The sequence below is a fragment of the Aethalodelphis obliquidens genome, unplaced genomic scaffold (assembly GCF_003676395.1).
Source record: "Aethalodelphis obliquidens isolate GAN/ISIS:26980383/991018 unplaced genomic scaffold, ASM367639v1 scaffold23, whole genome shotgun sequence".
In the NCBI taxonomy this organism is placed as follows: Eukaryota; Metazoa; Chordata; class Mammalia; order Artiodactyla; family Delphinidae; genus Aethalodelphis; species Aethalodelphis obliquidens.
Genome location: NW_020837967.1, coordinates 10,669,942 through 10,691,735, shown reverse-complemented (window position 1 = coordinate 10,691,735; position 21,794 = coordinate 10,669,942). Strand labels below are relative to the sequence as shown.

Here is a 21,794-nt window from a genome sequence, read left to right as displayed (position 1 = left end):
AGAATATTTGCTTTATATATTTAAGTGCTTCAATGTTTGGTATATATAATTTTTATATACTCTTGACAAATGGACTCCTTCATAATGGTGATCTTCTTTGTCTCTTGTGACAGACTTTGACTGAAAGTTTAGTGTGCCTGATAAAAGTATAGGACCTCTACTGTCTTTGGTTACTATTCACAAAGAATATCTTTTTCCATATATTCACTTTCAGCCAATTTGTGTCCTTAAAGCTAAATTGAGCTTTAAGTACTCAGAATACTGCTGGATCCTGCTTTTAAAAATCCAGTCAGGCACTCTGTGCCTTTTGATTGGAGAATTTAATCCATTTGAATTTAAAGCAACTATTGATAGGTAAGGAGTTATAGCCATTTTGTTAACTGTTTTCTAGTTCCTTTTTTTTCTTCCTCTCTTGCTGTCTTCATGATTTATTGATTTTTTGAAGTGATATGCTTTGATTTCTCTATCTGTTGTGCATCTACTGAGGTTTTTTTCTTTGTAGTTACCATGAGGCTCACAAACATCTTAAAGTTATAAGTCTATTTTAAATTGATAATGATAACTTCAATTGCATACAAAAATGCTACACTTTTACTTCTGTCCCTACCTCTTTTACGCTATTGACATCACACTTAACTCTCTTGATACTGTGTATCCATTAACAAATTATTGCAGCTACAGTTACATGTAATACTTTTGTCTTTTAACATTTATATCTGAGGTAAAATTATATATAATTTGTATATATAAATATATTTATGTATAATATATATATATTTATATGTAATTTATATATACCACCATTACAGTATTATTCTGAATTTGACTATATAGTTATCTTTACCAGTGAGTTTTATACTTTATATATTTTCCTGTTGTAACTTAGTGTCCTTTCCTTTCAGCCTGAAAAATTCCCCTTAGCATTTCTTATAGGCAGATCTAATGGTGATATACTCCTTCACCTTTTATTTGTCTGGGAATGTCTTCATCTGTCCTCATTTCTGAAGGACAGTTTTTTCATGTATAGTGTTCTTGGTTGGCAGGTTTTTTGTTTTCTTTCATCTCTTTGAATATATTATCACACTCTCGTGTCCTGCAAGGTTTCTGCTAAGAAAACTGCTGATAGCCTTATGAGGGGAGGGGAGGCTTTATGTGGCAAGTCATTTTTCTCTTCTTTCAAAATTCTTCTTTTGTATTTGACTATTGACAATTTAATTATAATGTGTCTCATGGTAGTCTTCTTTGGGTTGCCCTTGCTTGGGGGTCCTTTAAGCTTCATAAATCTGGGTGTCATTGTGCCTTCTAAGATTTGGGAAGTTTTCAGCTTTATTTCTTTGAATAAACCCTCTGCTCCTTTCTCTCTCTCTTGTCCTTCTGTAATTCCTATAAGGTGTATATTCACTTGTTTAATTAATTATGTCCCATAAGTCCCATTTGCTTTCTTCATTCTTTTTCATGTGCTTTCCCCACTCTAATTTCAAATGGTCTGTCTTCAAGTTTGCTTATTATTTCTTTTGCATGGTCAATTAAGCTTTTGAAGCTCTCTAGAATTCTTTAGTTCTGTCATTGTATTCTTCAGCCTCATGATTTTTCATCTGTTCTTTGTTTATGGTTTCTGTTAGTTTATTAAACTTCTCATTTTGTTCATGCATTTCCCTGATCTCATTTAGTTGTCTATAGTGTATTTTTTTGCATATCATTGAGCTCCTTTAAGATGATTAGTTTGAATTCTTTGTCAGGCAATTAGTAGATCTCCATTTTGTTGGGGTCAGTTACTGGAGCTGCATCAGTTTCCTTTGGTGGTGTTATGTTTGCCTGATTTTCATGATCCTTATAATCTTGCATTGGTGTCTATGCATTTTAAGGCACAAACACCACTTTCAGTCTTTACAGTGTGGTTTTAGCAGGTAAAGACCTTCTCTTGTTGGGTTCCTAGATGATGGAATTTGCTCTGGTATTGCAGTTAAGTGTGCTTGGAGCCAGACCATATGGCTGCTGCTGCAGGTATAGGTAGGCACGACTCCCAGCAGGTCTCTGGGCTGGCAGGATCACTCTTGGACCTCAGGTGAAAGTGGCTGGAGCCAGATAACAGGCTGATAAAAGGGTCCATCGCCAGACCAAGGTTGGAGGGCCTGATACCCACAGCATATGTGTGGATCTCTACCTGGATCCCACAAAGGCACTATTGTCCAGGGATAGGATAGCTGCCAAATTATTGTTGCTGTGTGGTGTTACCAGTGGATGTTCTCTTATTCTGCCATCTTGATGATGTCACTCTCTGAATGCTTTTTAAAACTATCTACTGAGATTTTAATTTTTATTGAAGTACAGTTGACTTACGATATTGTGTTAGTTTCAGGTGTACAACAAAGTGATTCAGTTATACAAACACACACACACACAAACACACATCTTTTCAAATTAGAGTTTTCCTCTTTTCCAGATACATGCCCAGGAGTGGGATTGCTGGATCATATGTTAACTCTATTTTTAGATTTTCAAGGAACCTCCATACTGTTTTCCATAGTGGCTGCACCAACTTATATTCCCACCAACAGTGTAGGAGGGTTCCGTTTTCTCCACAACCACTCCAGCATTTATTATTTGTAGACTTTTTGATGACAGCCATTCTGACTGGCGTGATGTGATACCTCATGTAGTTTTGATTTGTATTTCTCTAATAATTAGTGATGTTGAGCATCTTTTCATGTGCCTGTTGCCCATCTGTATGTCTTCTTTGGAGAAATGTCTATTTAGGACTTCTGCCCATTTTCTGATTGGGTTGCTTGTTTTTATTAGTATTGAGATGTATGAGCTCTTTGTATATCTTGGAAATTAAGCCCTTGTTGGTCACATTGTTTGCAAATATTTTCTCCCAGTCTGTAGGTTGTCTTTCTGTTTTGTTTAGAATTTTCTCCACTAGCTGATTAGAGTGTTGGATTTAATTAGTAGATCTTCTCAGTATTCTTACATTCCATCTTTTCTTGTGTGTGTGCCAAACTCTGCCTGTCAGTTTAAATGTGTCCCTTATAAATGACCTATTTTGATGCATCTTTTTAACTCCAATTTCCACTTTTGTAACAGCTATTACATTAGGGCTTATTTGTCTATTATTTCTTATATATTATACTGTATTTTCTATTTATTATAATTTTACTTATATTTTCTAGAGTCAGTTTATTTCTGCCTTACACATGACTCTGCTAACAATTTTTAATCTGGTTTCCTCATTGGCCTGAATGACTCTTTCTAGAAGATGCACCGTAGTCTGACACTCTTTTATCCAATCTTCCTTCCTTCATTCTTGTGTTAGACCTCCATCACAATTTCAAGGCCCTCCTGGCCAACATCTGCTCCATCTCTCCCTTATCTTTCAGAAGCATTTTCTCCAATAAATCTAGCACAATTCTAATTCTGTCTTGAGACCTGCTTCACAGGAGACATTTTTGTCGTTGATCTCAGAGGAAATGCTTTCAATATTTTGTAATTAAGTATAATGTTTTCTGAGTTATTCTTTTTTGCAGATTCCCTTTATCAGATAAAGACCTCCTCCTCTTCTATTATAAGTTCTGAGTTGTTTTTTTTAACATGACTATGTTTTGAATTTTACTTAATACTTATCTGCATCTATTAAGGTTATCAAATGATATTATTCCTCAATTCTGTAATATGGCAGATTGGACTAATTAATATTTTTAATTGTTTTCATTGAGGTATAACATAGTAAAGTAGGAAAAGTGCATAATCCAAAGTATACAGTTCAATGAATTTTCACATTTGTATATAACCATATATCTACCACCAAAATCAAAGTCAAGATATAGAACGTTTCCATCACCACAGAAATTTTCCTTTTGCTCTTCCCAGTCATCACCCACTCTCACCCAAAACTAATCACCATTCTGATTTCAATCACCACTGATTATTTTGTCTATCTTGAACCTCACATGAATAGAATCATACAGTATGTACTCATGTCTGTATTCTCTTAGTCAACATTAATTTGTGAGACTTATCCAAGTTGTTGCATATATCAGTAGTTCATTCTTTTTTCCTTTAATCACTGTTTTGTATTGCATTGTATAAACATATAATGAACACTTGGTTTGCTTCAAGTTGTTGACTATCAGAAATAGAGATGCTATGAAACAATTTGTACATGACATCTGGTAGGCTTATGTACTCGTTTATCTAGGGTAAACACCTAGAAGTGTAATTGATGGGCTGTAAGTTATGCATATGATTAAATTTACTAGATAACGCCAAACATTTTTTTACATTCCCACAAGCCACAAATGAAAGTTGCATTTGCTGGACATTCTTGGGAGTAGTCGATATTACCATGTTTTTTCTATTTCAGCCATTCTGGTGTGTTTGAAGTAGCATGTAATTGCAATCATGGCGTTAATATACATATCCCTGTTGCATAATTACATTGAGCATCATTTTCTTTGTTTATTCATCATCTAGATCTCTTTAGTGACATGGCTGTTCAGGTCTTTTGCCAATTTTTCAAAGTCGGTTATTCTGTTTTTTACTTATTGATTGTAGGAATTCTTAACATATTCTGAATACAAATCTTTTACCACATGTATGTATTTCAAATTTTATTTCCCAGTATCTTGCTTGATTTTTCACTCTATTAGTATTTGTCAACAGAAGTTCTTAATTTTAGTGAAGACCAACTTATAATTTTTTAATTTATCTTTGTTTCCAATATTAGAAATTTCTGCCTACTTAAAGAAGATGCATTTCTCTAGTAGTAGTATGGTTCATTATTTCACATTTTGATTTCTGATTCTTCTCAAATTAATAATTATTCATGGTATTCAGAAGCACTAGAGTGCCTGATGACTAAGTCTAGGTAAATTCAACTGGCAGATTCACTCAGTCTGTATTTTTTAAAGAGCCTCTTTCATAGTGGACGTTCTTTGATGCGCATTAAATGTGATACTACACACTGTGGGACCTGTGAGTTTATCTATCTGATTCTTTTTAAACTCCTTTTTCCCCACTCTATTTTTTCTCTTTCTAGGCTTCTGACCAACCAGAGAAGTCATTCACTACTACCAATGAGCAAGTATTCTTACCTCAGGCTACTTCTCTTTACATACTAAGTGGACGAGCACATTCAACCTGAGCTCTGACCTTTGGGAGGATTTCTCCTTGGAGGATTACCTGTCTTTCAGCACCACCTGAGTATGGAGTTAATATAGCAACAATCCATTTTTAACTTGCATCTATTTACAAGGTGATCCTTCCATGAATCTTGTTTGGCTTTTTTCCTCTTCCATCAGCTAAACATAAGGGGCTCTCCCACCTTCTGACTGATATATCTATGGATGTGATCTGAGGAGGTGCTGATGGTGGGTGACATGGAGGTCTGAGTCATCAGCTCATTCAGCTTAACTTGAGTCCTCTGGCCTTACTCATGCCCTATCTTAGATGCACAGCAGCTACCCTAGCATAGATTGCTATTGGACCCACCTGTCATTTTAATAGGAATCATCTGACAAAACCAGAGTATGATTAAGTTATAGTTTCATAGAAACTTGATGTCCCACAGACAGTAGTTCTCTATCAATCAAGGTCCAGATTTTTATGTCAGCTTTGCCCTAAGGATATATATTTTTATTCTGCTACTTGAGCTTGCCATAAACTCCATATTCATCTTTCCAACCACTTCATATAACAGAGCCTATCAGTTCATAGGATTCAAGCATCTTGTCTGCTTAACCCTAGACTGCACCTGCACCAGAGCTCTTTCCTGAGTCCCATTCAAAGCTGGCAGCATCACCTGGTATATGGGTCAGGTGAGTATTTCCAAGTTTCAAATATGCATCCTCCAGAACCCAAATATGATTGATTACCAGTTAAAGATACATGCTTAAGTTGCTGACCTCTTAATTTCAAATACATTTTAGATATTCTGCATTTGTACTCATCTCCCCTCAAAATTACTGTTTTTGATATTGTAAGCCTATCTTTGGGGGTGTGTATGCCTTAACTGCTTATTTTGCATACAAATTGTACTACTTTTGTCTTTTAACCCCTAGCTTTGTGTGTGGATGATTTACTACCTTTACTGTATGTCTGCCTTAGTAGTGAGCTTTTCTGTTTCATAATTTTCTTCTTTCTAGCTGTGGCCTTTTCTTTTCTGCCTAGAGAAGTTCCTTTAGCATTTTTTGTAAAGCTTGTTTGGTGGTGAACTCTTTTAGCTTTTGCTTCTCTGTAAAGCTTTGATTTCTCCATCAAATCTGAACAAGAGCCTTACTGAGTGTTCTTGGTTGTAGGTTTTTCTCTTTCATTACTTTAAGTATATCATTGCCACTCCCTTCTGGCCTGCAAAGGTTTCTGCTGAAAAATCAGCTGATAGCCTTATGGGAGTTCCCTTGTATGTTATTTGTTACTCTTAATATTCTTTTAGTCATTTTGATTGATTACACTGTGTCTGCTGTGTTCCTCTGTGGGTTAATCCTGTATGGAACTCTCCACAATTCCTGGACTTGGGTGACAGTTTCCTTCCCTCAGGTTAGAGAACTTTTCAGCTATTTCTTCAAATATTTTCTCAAGCCTTTCTCTTCTCCTTTTGGGACCCTGATCATGCAAATATTAGCGTGCTTTATGTTGTCCCAGAGGTCTCTGAAACTGTCCTCATTTCTCTTCATTCTTTTTTCTTTGTTCAGCAGCAGTGATTTCCACTACTTTGTTTTCCAGCTCATTGATCTGGTCCTCTGCCTCATTTAGTCTATTATTGATACCGTATAGTGTATTTTTCATGTCAGTTATTGTATTCTTTAATTCTGTTTGGTTGTTGTATTTTCTAATTATTTGTTAAAAACTTCTAATTTCTCACTCTGTGCATCCATTCTCCTCACGAGTTCTTTGATCATCTTTATGATCATTACTCCAAATTGTTCCTTGTGTAGATTGCCTATCTATCTCTACATCACTTAGTTGTTCTTCTGCAGTTTTATCTTGTTCCTTTCTCTGACACATATTCCTTTGTCACTTCATTTTGTCTAAATAGTTAATTGTATTTTTATGTATGTGGTAGGTTGGTTATGTTTGACCTTGGAGAAATGGCCCTCTATAGGAGACAACCTATGCATCCCAGAAGTGCACTCTCCTCTCTTCACCCAAGGGCAGGGGGCCAGCTGGTCCCAGGATGGTCACTGGCATGCATTTGTGGACTCAGTCTGAAGGCTGCTGGACTATAGTTTTCTTGCTTCTGGTTTCTGCTCACTGGTGGGTGAAGCTAATCTAGAGACTTCTGAAGGACTGGTGCCTGCACCCTGGTGGATGGAGGTGAGTCTTGGTCCTCTGGGGGGCAAGGATGTCTAGAGGTGTGTCTGCAGGTGGCTGTGTGCTCATGAGGTCTTCAGGAAGCCTGTCTGTTGGGTGGCACTGTTTCCAGGAGAGCTCATGCAGATGAATACTCACTGATAATACCTGCCACCAGTGTCTAAGTCCCCAGGGTGGGCCACAGCTGCACCCCGACTCCCCAGGAGACCCTCTAAGACCATCAGGTATGTCTGGCCCAGGCTCCTTTCAAATTACTGCTTTTGCTCTTGGTCCCAGTGCGCATGAGGTTTTATGTGTACTCTTTTAAGAGTGAAGTCTGTTTTCCCCAATCCTGTGTAGCTTCTGCACTCAAGCCCTGCTGGCCTTCATATCCAAATGCTCTGGGGGCTCCTTTTCCCCAGGCTAGGGGGCCTGATGTAGGACTCAGAACTCTCACTCCTGTGGGAAAATCTCTCTAATTCAATTATGCTCCAGTTGGTGGGTCAACCACCTGGGGGACATGGGATTTGATTATATCATGAATCAGCCCCTCCTATGTGCCTTGTTTTATGTCTTTATGTATCTTTCTGGTAGGTTTCAGTCTTTTTCAACAATGATCGTTCTGCAGAGTGTTGGATTTTGGTGTGCTCCTGAGTGGGGGTGAGCTTAGGGTACTTCTATTCTGCCATCTTGGCCACTCTATAGCTATTTTCTTTATGGTATCAGGGATTACATCAAACATCTTAAAGTTTGAAATAGTAATGGTCAGGAGAAAGTGTCAAAATGGCAGCATAGAAAGACGCGAGCTCACCCCTTCTTACAAAAAACACCAAAATCACAACTAACTTCTAAATAACGATTTAACAAAAAAAAATGCTAGAACAAAAAAGATAACCTGCTTTCACAAAGCAAGAAGAAACCACAATGAGACAGTTGGAGGGTGATAAAATCAACTCCCATACTTGCCAGGTGGGCAACGTATAAAGTGGAAAATAATTATACCACAGAAGTTCTCCCACCGGAATGAAAGTCCTGAGGCCCACATCAGGCTTCCCAGCCTTGAGGTCTGGCAACAGGAGGAGGAGACCCCAGAGGATCTGGCTTTGAGAACCGGTAAGGTTTGATCACAGGAATTCCACAGGACTTGGGGAAACAAAAACTCTACTCTTAGACGGCACACACAAGGCCTCCTGCACACCATGACCCAGGGGAAAAAGCAGTGACTTCATAAGAGACTGGGCCAAACCCACTTACTAGTATTGGAGGGTCTCCAGCAGAGCCAGGGATGGCTGTGGCCCACTGTAGGGACAAGACACTGGCAGCAGTAGTTCCTGGGAGTACTCATTGGCGTTAACACTCCTGGAGGCCACCATTTTCTCCCAAAAACCTAGCTCCACCCAACAGCCTGTAGGCTCCAGTGCTAGGACACCTTAGGCCAAACAACCAAGGAATAAGACCCAGTTCCACCCACCAGTGGGCAGGAATCAGTCCTTCCCACTGGGAAGCCTGCATAAGCCTCTTAAACAGCCTCATCCACCAGAGGGCAGACAGCAGAAGGAAGAAGAACTACAATTCTGGAGCCTGCAGAACAGAAACCTCAATCAAAGTTACACAAAATGACATGGCAGAGGAATATGTCCCAGGTGAAGTAACAAAACCCCAGAAGAACAATTAAGTGAATTGGAGATAGCCAATCTACTGGAAAAAGAATTCAGAGTAATGATAGTGAAGATGATCCAAGATCTCGGAAAAAGAATGGAGGCACAGATCGAGAGGATACAAGAAATGTTTAACAAAGACCTACCAGAACTAAGGAACAAACAGATGAACAATACAATAACTTAAATGAAAAATACACTAGAAGGAACTGATAGCAGAAAAACTGATAAGTGAGCTGGAAGACATAATGGTGGAAATCACTGCCGCCTAACAGAATAAAGAAAAAAGAATGAAAAGAAATGAAGACAGTATTAGAGACCTCTGAGACAACATTAAAACACCAACATTTGTATTCTAGGGGTCCCAGAAGAACAGAGAAAGGACCTGAGAAAATATTTGAAAACCTCCCTAATATAGGAAAGGAAGCAGTCACCCAAGTCCAGGAAGTGTAGAGTCCCAAGGAGGAACACGCCAAGACACATAGTAATCAATTTGACAAAAATTAAAGACAAAGAAAAAATATTAAAAGCAACAAGGGAAAAGCAACAAATAACATACAAGGAACTCCCATAAGGTTATCAGCTGATTTCTCAGCAGAAACTCTACAGGGCAAAAGGGAGTGGCACAATATATTTAAAGTGATGAACAGGAAGAACCTACAACCAAGAATATTCTACCCAGCAAGTTTCTCATTCAGATTCGAAGGAAAAATCAAAAAGCTTTAAAGACAAGCAAAAGCTAAGAGAATTCAGCACCACCAGACCAGCTTTGCAACAAATGCTAAAGGAAATTCTCTAAGCAGAAAAGGCCACAACTAGAAACAAGCAAATTACGATTGGAAAAGCTCACAGCTAAAGGCAAATATATAGTAAAGGTAGGAAATCAGCTGCACACAAATATGATATCAAAACCAGCAATTGTGAAACGGTCCCGAGCCGAGGTGTCGCCAGGGCGGTTCTGCACCAGGAACTTTGGGCAGAAGGGCTGGTGTGAGGCCTCTGCCCGTGGCTCCCTGTGAGCAAGTGAAACTAGACGAAGCGCCAAGGCGAAGAAAAAAGCCTCAGAAGCAGCGGGTTAAAGCTCCACAATCAACTTGATGTACCTGCATCTGTGGAATACAGGAATAGACAACGAATCATCCCAAATTAAGGAGCGGTGTGGATGAAAGGCTCTTGGTGCTGCAGCCAGGAGTTAGTGCTGTGCCTCTGAGGTGGGAGAGCCAACTTCAGGACACTGGTCTACAAGAGGCCTCCCAGCTGCACATAATATCAGATGGCAAAAATCTCCCAGAGATCTCCATCTCAACGCCAGCACCCAGCTTCACTCAACTACCAGCAAGCTACAGTGCTGGACATCCTATGCCAAACAACTAGAAAGACAGGAACACAACCCCACCCATTAGCAGAGAGGCTGCCCAAAATCATAAGTCTACAGACACCCCAAAAAACACCACCAGACATGGACCTGCCCACCAGAAAGACAAGATCCAGCCTCATCCACCAGAACACAGGCACTAGTACCCTCCACCAGGAAGCCTACACAATCCACTGAACCAACCTTAGCCACTGGGGACAGACACAAATAACAACAGTAACTACGAACCTTCAGCCTGCAAAAAGGAGACCCCAAACACAGTAAGATAAGCAAAATGAAAAGACAGAAAAACACACAGCAGATGAAGGAGCAAGATAAAAACCCACCAGACCTAACAAATGAAGAGGAAATAGGTAGTCTACCTGAAAAAGAATTCAGAATAATAATAGTAAAGATGATCCAAAATCTTGGAAATAGAATAGACAAAATGCAAGAATCAGTTAACAAGGACCTAGAAGAACTAAAGATGAAACAAACAATGATGAACAACACAATAAATGAAATGAAAAATACTCTAGATGGGATCAATAGCAGAATAACTGAGGCAGAAGAATGGATAAGTGACCTGGAAGATAAAATAGTGGAAATAACTACTGAGAGCAGAATAAAGAAAAAAGAATGAAAAGAACTGAGGACAGTCTCAGAGACCTCTGGGACAACATTAAACGCACCCACATTCGAATTATAGGGGTTCCAGAAGAAGAAGAGAAAAAGAAAGGGACTGAGAAAATATTTGAAGAGATTATAGTTGAAAACTTCCCTAATATGGGAAAGGAAATAGTTAATCAAGTCCAGGAAGCACAGAGAGTCCCATACAGGATAAATCCAAGGAGAAATACGCCAAGACACATATTAATCAAACTGTCAAAAATTAAATACAAAGAAAACATATTAAAAGCAGCAAGGGAAAAACAACAAATAACACACAAGGGAATCCCCATAAGGTTAACAGCTGATCTTTCAGCAGAAACTCTGCAAGCCAGAAGGGAGTGGCAGGACATATTGAAAGTGTTGAAGGAGAAAAACCTGCAACCAAGATTACTCAACCCAGCAAGGATCTCATTCAGATTTGATAGAGAAATTAAAACCTTTACAGACAAGCAAAAGCTGAGAGAGTTCGGCACCACCAAACCAGCTCTACAACAACTGCTAACGGAACTTGTCTAGGCAAGAAACACAAAAGAAGGAAAAGACCTACAATAACGAACCCAAAACAATTAAGAAAATGGGAATGGGAACACACATATCGATAATTACTTTAAATGTAAATGGACTAAATGCTCCCACCAAAAGACACAGATTGGCTGAATGGATACAAAAACAAGACGCATATATTTGCTGTCTACAAGAGACCCACTTCAGACCTAGAGACACATACAGACTGAAAGTAAGGGGATGGAAAAAGGTTTTCATGCAAATGGAAACCAAAAGAAAGCTGGAGTAGCAATTCTCATATCAGACAAAATAGACGTTAAAACAAAGATTATTAGAAGAGACAAAGAAGGACACTACATAATGATCAAGGGATCGATCCAAGAAGAAGATATAACAATTGTAAATATTTATGCACCCAACATAGGAGCACCTCAATACATAAGGCAAATACTGACAGCCATAAAAGGGGAAATCGACAGTAACACATTCATAGTAGGGGACTTTAACACCCCACTTTCACCCATGGACAGATCATCCAAAATGAAAATAAATAAGGAAACACAAGCTTTAAATGATACATTAAACGAGATGGACTTAATTGATATTTATAGGACATTCCATCCAAAAACAACAGAATACACATTTTTCTCAAGTGCTCATGGAACATTCTCCAGGATAGATCATATCTTGGGTCACAAATCAAGCCTTGGTAAATTTAAGAAAATTGAAATTGTATCAAGTATCTTTTCCGACCACAACGCTATGAGACTAGATATCAATTACAGGAAAAGATCTGTAAAAAATACAAACACATGGAGGCTAAACAATGCACTATTTAATAACGAAATGATCACTGAAGAAATCAAAGGGGAAATCAAAACATACCTAGAAACAAATGACAATGGAGACACGACGACTCAAAATCTATGGGATGCAGCAAAAGCAGTTCTCAGAGGGAAGTTTATAGCAATACAATCCTACCTTAAGAAACAGGAAACATCTCGAAAAAACAACCTAACCTTGCACCTAAAGCAATCAGAGAAAGAAGAACATAAAAACCCCAAAGTTAGCAGAAGGAAAGAAATCATAAAAATCAGATCAGAAATAAATGAAAAAGAAATGATGGAAACGATAGCAAAGATCAATAAAACTAAAAGCTGGTTCTTTGAAAGGATAAACAAAATTGATAAACCATTAGCCAGACTCATCAAGAAAAAAAGGGAGAAGACTCAAATCAATAGAATTAGAAATGAAAAAGGAGAAGTAACAGCTGACACTGCAGAAATACAAAATATCATGAGAGATTACTACAAGCAACTCTATGCCAATAAAATGGACAACCTGGAAGAAATGGACAAATTCTGAGAAAGGCACAACCTGCCAAGACTGAATCAGGAAGAAATAGAAAATATGAACAGACCAATCATAAGCACTGAAATTGAAACTGTGATTAAAAATCTTCCAACAAGCAAAAGCCCAGGACCAGATGGCTTCACAGGCGAATTCTATCAAACATTTAGAGAAGAGCTATCACCTATCCTTCTCAAACTCTTCCAAAATATAGCAGAGGGAGGAACACTCCCAAACTCATTCTACGAGGCCACCATCACCCTGATACCAAACCAGACAAGGATGTCACAAAGAAAGAAAACTACAGGCCAATATCACTGATGAACATAGATGCAAAAATCCTCAACAAAATACTAGCAAACAGAATCCAACAGCACATTAAACGGATCATACACTATGATCAAGTGGGGTTTATTCCAGGAATGAAAGGATTCTTCAATATACGCAAATCAATCAACGTGATACACCATATTAACAAATTGAAGGAGAAAAACCATATGATCATCTCAATAGATGCAGAGAAAGCTTTTGACAAAATTCAACACCCATTTATGATAAAAACCCTGCAGAAAGTAGGCATAGAGGGAACTTTCCTCAACATAATAAAGGCCATATATGACAAACCCACAGCCAACATCGTCCTCAATGGTGAAAAACTGAAAGCATTTCCACTAAGATCAGGAACAAGACAAGGTTGCCCACTCTCACCACTCTTATTCAACATAGTTTTGGAAGTTTTAGCCACAGCAATCAGAGAAGAAAAGGAAATAAAAGGAATCCAAATGGGAAAAGAAGAAGTAATACTGTCACTGTTTGCAGATGACATGATACTATACATAGAGAATCATAAAGATGCTACCAGAAAACTACTAGAGTTAATCAATGAATTTGGTAAAGTAGCAGGATACAAAATTAATGCACAGAAATCTCTGGCATTCCTATACACTAAGGATGAAAAATCTGAAAGTGAAATCAAGAAAACACTCCCATTTACCATTGTAACAAAAAGAATAAAATATCTAGGAATAAACCTACCTAAGGAGACAGAAGACCTGTATGCAGAAAATTATAAGACACTGATGAAAGAAATTAAAGATGATACAAATAGATGGAGAGATATACCATGTTCTTGGATTGGAAGAATCAACATTGTGAAAATGACTCTACTACCCAAGCAATCTACAGATTCAATGCAATCCCTATCAAACTACCACTGGCATTTTTCACAGAACTAGAACAAAAAATTTCACAATTTGTATGGAAACACAAAAGACCCCGAATAGCCAAAGCAATCTTGAGAACGAAAAACGGAGCTGGAGAAATCAGGCTTCCTGACTTCAGACTATACTACAAAGCTACAGTAATCAAGACAGTATGGTACTGGCACAAAAACAGAAATATAGATCAATGGAACAGGATAGAAAGCCCAGAGATAAACCCACGCACATATGGTCACCTTATCTTTGACAAAGGAGGCAGGAATGTACAGTGGAGAAAGGACAGCCTCCTCAATAAGTGGTGCTGGGAAAACTGGACAGCTACACGTAAAAGTATGAGATTAGATCACTCCCTAACACCATACACAAAAATAAGCTCAAAATGGATTAAAGACCTAAATGTAAGGCCAGAAACTATCAAACTCTTAGAGGAACACATAGGCAGGACACTCTATGACATAAATCACAGCAAGGTCCTTTCTGACCCACCTCCTAGAGTAATGGAAATAAAAACAAAAGTAAACAAATGGGACCTAATGAAACTTAAAAGCTTTTGCGCAGCAAAGGAAACCATAAACAAGACCAAAAGACAGCCCTCAGAATGGGAGAAAATATTTGCAAATGAAGCAACTGACAAAGGATTAATCTCTAAAATTTATAAGCAGCTCATGCAGCTTAATAACAAAAAAACAAACAACCCAATCCAAAAATGGGCAGAAGACCTAAATAGACATTTCTCCAAAGAAGATATACAGACTGCCAACAAACACATGAAAGAATGCTCAGCATCACTAATCATTAGAGAAATGCAAATCAACACTACAATGAGATATCACCTCACACCAGTCAGAATGGCCATCATCAAAAAATCTACAAACAATAAATGCTGAAGAGGGTGTGGAGAAAAGGGAACCCTCCTGCACTGTTGGTGGGAATGTAAATTGATACAGCCACTTTGGAGAACTGTATGGAGGTTCTTTATAAAACTAAACATAGAGCTACCATAGGATCCAGCAATCCCACTCCTGGGCATATATCTGGAGAAAAAACTTAGTTCAAAAGGATAGGTGCTCCCCAGTGTTCATTGCAGCACTGTTTACAACAGCCAGGAAATGGAAGCAACCTGAATGTCCATCACAGCTGAATGGATAAAGAAGATATGGTACATATTACTCAGACATTAAAAAGAATGAAATAATGCCATTTGCAGCAACAGGGATGGACATGGAGATTATCATACTAAGTGAAGTAAGTACAGAGAAAGACAATAGCACTTACATGCGGAATCTTAAAAAAGAAAAAAAAGATACAAATGAACTTATTTACAAAACAGAAACAGACTCACAGACTTAGAGAACAAACTTATGATTACCAGGGAGTGGAAGGGTGGGGGGGAGGGATAGACTGGGAATTTGGGATTGACATGTACACACTGCTGTATTTCAAATAGATAACCCAAAAAGGACCTACTGTATAGCACAGGGAACTCTGCTCAGTATTCTGTAATAACCTAAATGGGAAAAGAATCTGAAAAAGAATAAATACATGTATATGTATAACTGAATCACTTTGCTGTACACCTGAAATTAACACAACATTGTTAATCAACTATACTCCAATATAAAATAAAAATTTTTAAATCTTAAAGTTAAAATAATCTATTTTAAATGAACTTAAATTCAACTGCATACAAAAAACTGTTTCATGTCTCCACTCTTCCAGTTATTGATGTCACAAATTACATATTTTTATATTGTGTGCCCATAACATAGATTTGCTACAATACATTCATCTTTTGAACTCTATACCATAATTAAAAGTGATTTATGTACCAACACTACAATAATACCACAGTATCCTCTATTTGTCTATATACTCACCTTTATCAGAGAGCTTTATATTTTCATATGGTCCCATGCTGTTATCAGGCATCCTTTCATTTCAAGTCAAAGCACTTCCTTTAGCATTTCTTACAGGGAAAGTCCAGTGGTGAGGAAATCCTTCAGCTTTTGTCTATCTAGGAAAGCTTTGTTTTCTCCTTCCCATTTGAACAACAGCTCTGCAATATGATATAATATTCTTGGTGTTTTTTCATTCAATGCTTTGAAAATCTCATCGCACTCCCTTCTGACCACTAAGGTTTCTACTGAGAAATCTGCTGATCATCTTACAGCAGCTCCCTTTTACAAGTCACTTTTCTCATGCTGCTTTCAAGATCCACTCTTTGTCTCTGAGTTTGATTATATGTCTCAATGTGACTCTCTTTGGTTTTATTATTTGGAATTTGTTAAATTTCTTGCATTTCTATGTCCATTTCTTTCCTCAAATTGGTGATGTTTTCAGCCATAATTTCTTCAGATAGGCTTACCAGTCTGCTATTTCTGCCATAACAAAATACCACAGAGTAGGTGTCTTAAATTATTTTCTCACAGTTCTAGAGGCACTAAGTCCAAGATTAAGGTGTTGTCAAGGTTGGTTTCTTCTTGGCTTGTAGACAGCTGCTTTCATACTGTGTCCTCAGATGGCCTTTCCTCTGTGTACAGCAGAGCTCACTGGGGTTTTTTCCTTTTTGTATAAGGACACCACCTTATGACCTCAGTTAACCTTAATTATCTCCTTAAAGGCCCCATCTCCAAACACAGTGACATCAAGAGATTAGGGCTCAAAATATGAATGGGGCAGTACAGTTTGGTTCATAACATTCTGCCTCCTGACCCCCAAAAGTTCATGTTCTTCTCACATGAAAAATACATACACCACATCCCAACAGCCCCCAAGTTTTAACCCATTCCAATATCAATTCCAAGTCCAAAGTCTCATCTAGATATCATCTCAACAGGTATAGGAGAGATTTTAGGAACAATTCATCTGGAGACAAAATTTCTCTCCAGCTTTGAACCTGTTAAACCAGACAGGTTATCTGCTTACAAAATACAGTGATGGGACAGGCATAGGATAGGCATTCCCATGCCAAAAGGAGGAAACTGGGAAACAGAAAATGGTGCTGTGTCCCCCGAAGGACAAAAACCTAGCAATGCATATTCCACTAGACCTTAAGGCTCAAAGAGAATCCTCTTTTGCTGGGTGTTCTACCCTCCAGGCCCCCTGGGAAGGCAAAATCACCCCCCTGCCTGTGGCTCTTTGCAGCAGCAGCCTGGTTTGTAGAAACTGAGGAAGCGGCTCCACTCTCTGAAACCGAGGAGGAAACAGCCTTGTTCACTGGGCCTGTATGCACTGGATTTGTGGCAGGTGTGGATCCAGGTGTGGCAGCCCTGATGATCTCTGAATTGCCTTTGGGGTCATTCTTCCCTTTTCTTGAACGATAAAGTTGTATGCAGCTCAATAGCTTTATGGTCTGCGGATACTAAAACAAAGAAGTCTGAAAGCTCTCCTTTTCTGCTGGTATAATCCCACCTCTATTCCTGGCTTCAGTTGAGATGGCTGATTAAATCCATGAGTAATCTCTGGAGTGACTGTCCAGCCACACCCTTGGGGTTCTCTCCAGAACACACTTTCTCATTTTTTTGCAATACTGACAGGCTGAGAATTTTTAAATCTTCAAGTTTTGATTTATTTTTGCTTATAGCTCCTTCAAATCAATCTAGACTTCTTCTAGCATGCACCTCAAAACTCCTCCAGCTTTGACCCATCACCTCATCCTAAAAGCACTTCTAGATTTCTAGGTATTTGTAATACAGCACCCCACATCTGGGTACCAAAATCAGTATTAGTCTGCTAGGGCTGCCATAACAAAATACCACAGACTGGGTTGCTTAAACAACAAAAATGCATTTTCTCACAGTTCTAGAGGCAAAAAGTCCAAGATCAAGGTGCCATCAGGGTTGGTTTCTGGCCTCTATTCCTGGCTTGCAAGGAGCTGTCTTCTCACTGTGTCCTCACATGGCCTTTCCTCAGGGCTCATACAAAGAGAGAGAAAACTCTGTTTCTTCTTCTTATAAGAACAATCAGTTCTAAAAGATTAGTGCTCTTATCCTCATGACCTCATTTAATCATAATTACGTTCTTAAAGGCCCCACCTTCAAATACAGTCACACTGGGGGTTGGGGCTTCAAACAGGAATTTGCGGAGGTAGGGGGCACAATTCAGTCCATGACAGATCCTCTGCCTTCTTCTCTCTTCTCATTTCAGGACTCCTACAAAGCATATGTCCACTTGATGGTGCCCCCTAAATCCCTTCATTTTTCTTCATTCTTTTTTCTTTTTGTCCCCGAGTTGGTCACTTGAAATGGCCTATCTTCCAGTTCACTGATCCATTCGTTCTTCTTCCTGGTCCCAGTGTGCTGTTGAACCATCTAGTGAATTTTTAATTCAGTTAAAGTATTCTTCCGCTCCAGAATTTGTTTGATTCCTTTTTATAGTTTGTCTCTTTGTGATTGTCCCATTTTGTTCACGCACTGATTACCTCATTGCATTTACTTTTCTATTTGAGCATCTATAATACTTTTATTTTGAATTATATGTCACAGATCTCTGTTTCCGTTTTCTGGAGATTATTTTTTTTCCTTTGCACATGTTTCCCTGTTAGTTTTTATGCCTTCTGTTGAAATGTAGGCATTTGAAAGAACATCCGGCTCTCCCAATCTTTGCAGACTAGCTACATACAAGGGGACACCTTCAACCTTAGTGTACTGTTGGTGGAAATGTAAATTGGTACATACACTATGGAAAACAGTATGGAGGTTCCTCAAAAAATTAAAAATATAATTACTATATGACCCAGCAATCCCACTTCTGGGCATATATCCAAAGGGAATAAAAACAGGACATCCAAAAGATAGAACAGTACCATGTTCATTGCAGCGTTATTCACAATAGACAAAATATGGAAACAACCTAAGTCTCCATCAACAGATGAACGGATAAAGAAGATGTGGGGGCCATGAGAAAGAATGAAGTCCTGCTATTTGTGATAACACGGACAAACCGTCAGGGCATTATGCTAAGTCAGCCAAGTCAGACAGAGAAAGACAAATACCATATGATCTCACTCATATTTGGAACTTAAAAAGCCTAACTCATAGAAATAGAAAGTACAATGGTGTTTACCAGGGACTGAGGGTAGGGGAACTGGGGAGATGTTGTTTAAGGGTATAAATTTGCAACTAGTAAATGAATAAATTTTGGAGATCTAATGCACTACAGTGATTATACTCAGTAATACTATATTATAAACTTCTAAGTTGCTAAGAGACCAGATCTTAATTGTCCTCACTTCAAAAAGAAATGATAATTATGTGGTGTGACAGTGGTGTTGGCTAACACTGCAGTGGCAACCATGTTGCAATATGTAAATCAACACATTGTATACCTTAAACTTAGACCATGTTGTATGTCAATTATATTTCACTTTTTAAAGGAGATATCACAAGGAAAATTAGAAAATATCTAGAGACAAATGAAAACACAACATTGCAAAAATTATGGAATGCAGTTAAATAGTGTTAAGAGGGAAATTTACAGCTGCAAATTCTTACATTGACGAAGATTACAAAACCAACAATCTAACTTTATATATTAAGAAAACTAGTAAAAGAAGAACAAATTAACCCAAAGCTAGCAGAAGGAAAGAAATAATATAGATTAGAGCAGAGATAAACAGAGAATAGTAAAACAGTAGAGAAAATCAATAAAACAAAGATTGGTTGTTGGAGAAGATCAACAAAATTGACAAAACTTTATTAGCTAGATAAGCTAAGAAGAAAACAGAGAAGACCCAAATTACTAAAATTAAACATGAAGAGGGGACACTACAACTGATGCTACAGAAATAAAAAGGAATGTAAGAGAATACTATGAACAATTATATGGCAACAAATTGGGTAATCTAGAAAATGGAAAAATTCCTAGAAACATACAACCTGTCCACATTGAATCTGGAAAAAAATTAAAAATCTAAACACAACTGTAACTAATAAGGAAATTGAAGCAGTAATCAAAAACTTCCCAACAAAGAAAACTCCAGGGGACTTCCCTGGTGGCGCAGTGGTTGAGAGTCCACCTGCTGATGCAGGGGACATGGGTTCATGCCCCGGTCCGGGAGGATCCCACATGCCGCGGAGCGGCTGGGCCTATGAGCCATGGCCGCTGAGCCTGCGTGTCCGGAGCCTGTGCTCCGCGGCGGGAGAGGCCACAGCAGTGAGAGGCCCGCGTACCACAAAAAAAAAAAGAAAGAAAGAAAACTCCAGGACCAGACAGCTTCACTGGTGAATTCTACCAAACATTTAATGAAGAATTAACACAAATCCTCCTCAAATTCTTCAAAAAAAAGTAACGAGGTAATGCATCTTAACTAATTATATGACTAAAAAGACCAGTATCCCTGATGAATACTGATGTAAAAGTACTCAACAAAATGCTAGCAAAATGAATTCAATAACATATTAAAAGAATTATATATTAGGACCAGTTAAAACTTATTCCTGGGATGCAAGGATGTTTCAGCACATGAACATCAATTAATGTGATACACCGTATTAACAAAATGAAGGACAAAAACCACATGATCATCTCAATAGATGCAGAAAAAGCATCTGACAAAATTCAACATCCTTTCATGATAAAGATACTCAACAAACTGCATTTATAAGGACTATATCTTGACATAACTAAGGCCATATGTGACAAACCCACAGCTAACATATACTCAGTGGTGAAAAGTTTAAAGCTTTTTTATCTGAGATCAAGAATAAGACAAGAATGCCCACTCTCACCACTCTTATTTAACACAGTACTAAAAGACCTAGCCAGAGGAATCAGGCAAGAAATTAAAACAGATGGCATGCAAATCAGAAAGGAAGAAGTAAAACTGTCTACTTAGAGATGACATGATCTTATATATAGAAAACCCTAAAGACTCCACCAAACTAGTAAGTGAATTCAGGAAAGTTACAAGATAAAAAATCAACATAAAAAAATCAGTGGCATTTCTATTCATTAATAACAAATTATCCAAAAATTAAAGAAAGCAAACTCATTTATAATAACACTGGAAACAATACAATACTTTGGAATAAATTTAACCAAGGAGGTGAAAGATCTGTACACTGCAAACTGTAATACACTGGTGAAAGAAATTAAAAACAACACAAATGAATGAAAAGATATACTGTTTTCATGAACTGGAAGAATTAATATTGTTAAAATATCCAGACAACCCAAAGTAACCTATAGATTCAATGCAGTCTCTATCAAGATTCCAATGGTATGTTCTACAGAAAAGAAAAAAAACCCTCAAATTCTTATGGAACCACAAAAGACTCTGAATAGCCAAAGCAATCCTGAGAAAGAAGAACAAAGCTGGAAGCATCACACTTCCTGATTTCAAAGTATACTACAAATACTATATAGTATTCCAAGTGGAATGGTACTGGCATAAAAAGACCAATGGAACAGAATCAAGAGCCCAGAAATAAGTCATCACATATATTGTCAAGTAATATTTGACAAAAGCGCCAAGAATACTCAATGGAAAAAAGACAGTCTCTCCGATAAATGCTGGTGGAAATACTGGATATTCACAAGCAAAAGAATGAAACTGGACTCCTATCTTCCACCACTCAAAAATGAACTTGAAGTGGATTAACAACTTAAATGTAAGACCTTAAACCATAAAACTCCTAGAAGAAAACAAAGGGGAAAAGTTCCTTGACACTGGTCTTGGCAATAATTTTATGGATTATACTTAATGACAACTACAGTATAAGCAACAAAAGCAAAAAGATAATAAGTGGGACT

At 38.0% G+C, this 21,794-nt stretch overlaps 1 long non-coding RNA gene across 1 annotated transcript in view; it reads left to right on the top strand.

Annotated features, from left to right (window-relative positions):
• Positions 1 to 21,794, top strand: part of LOC113628320 (uncharacterized) — a 65,139-nt gene that overhangs the window by 11,953 nt on the left and 31,392 nt on the right. The window contains exons 5-6 of the long non-coding RNA XR_003435985.1: positions 5,036 to 5,251; positions 5,743 to 5,813. This is a non-coding gene — a long non-coding RNA (uncharacterized LOC113628320). The remainder of the gene's footprint in view (positions 1 to 5,035; positions 5,252 to 5,742; positions 5,814 to 21,794) is intronic.